Consider the following 1455-nt stretch of genomic DNA (forward strand, 5'->3'; position numbering starts at 1 on the left):
GCGACTACCGCCCAGATTGTCCTACGTATGCGCGTCCTTAAGAATTAAAGCGATGTTCATTGTCCCGTTACTTGCAGAGTCGTACGGCGATGAAGGAATTAATAATTACACGCAACCTGCACAGCCACGCCAGAAACTCATAGGTTTGTCACAAAGAAGAAAAGGGGAGATTGAAATCGCTACCGCGATCCTACGGAGATAAGCTAGTGTGTACGTCAGAATGGAAAATGATTTGACGCGATGAAAGTGTGTATATGTATGTGTGTACGGCAAAATAGAACTGCGACCGAACTGAAACTTGAACTACTGGCCACGAACGAGAAGGAAATTTATCGACGATAGGCGAGATCGATGAGACTGAAAAGGCTCCCGTACAATATATATCCCAGTAGGTATACACGTGTGAGTCAGCTATTAATACTCACAAATTATAAATAATGTCGCTGCCGCGACCACAAATCAGCGTTTGCTGTAATACCAGCAGAGGGGCTTTCGACTGGTCGGAGGATTAAGCGCTTTTCGAGAGACGCCTACCTGCCGGTGTGGAGAGAAGATGAAGGGCAGAGAGAGAGAGAAAGAGAGATAGTAGTCGGTTCTACGTCCAGCTGCGATCGAAAACTAAAACTCTGGGGAGTGGATCCTCTACATTAAACCCCATCCATAGAAACGTATTGCTTTGTGTAAAATGTTCCCTGATAATATCGAAGCTATTCCGGGTGATATCGATATTGCTTTTGCTAGGGCGGATGATACCAAAGAAAAAGAAAGTATGCTTAATTTGAAAAAACGTTCGAGACAAAAAGACGAAACCACTTAGGCTCTCTTTTCTTTCCAATTTCATCCTTCAATCTTATCTCTGGATATAGACCTCTTAAGTCAGGATATCGTTTTAGGAACGACACACAATGATTTTCGCTGGAGAAATCAACTTCTCACAATGCCATCAAACGTTCATACTCTTCATTGGAATGAATGCTCCATACTTGTTCTGTTTGCGCGCATCTTGCATACAGTCCGAGGATAAACATCATTATCGAATTGATTCTATTTCGTCTAATTACTCAACGCGAATACGCTTCTATATGGCAGATAACTTGGGAATTTAACGAATATATTTGTGTATCATTGCTCTCCAATTAAGACGAGCCTCTTCTTCGCGTGATAATAAAAGATTTTTCAAACAATGAAGTTCCCTATTGTCCCATCTAGTCGATTTACATAGCTATAAAAGAGAAGGAGCCATTCGCAGGGGACGAGTAAGAAGCCGGACGACGCGACGTTTTCGAGTTTACACGACCGTGTCGACGGGACTTTCACGTAATTGCGCATCAATGTCCTTCAGGGAAATGTCTTCGCGAGACCAATAAGTCCTGAAGAGGAAGCAGAGCGGAACGGAAGGAAAGAAACGAGAGCATGAAATAGCTGAGGAGATGCCGTGGCATGATAACAGATGTC

Source organism: Bombus pascuorum, chromosome 8 (genome assembly GCF_905332965.1).
Source record: "Bombus pascuorum chromosome 8, iyBomPasc1.1, whole genome shotgun sequence".
NCBI classification, from domain to species: Eukaryota; Metazoa; Arthropoda; class Insecta; order Hymenoptera; family Apidae; genus Bombus; species Bombus pascuorum.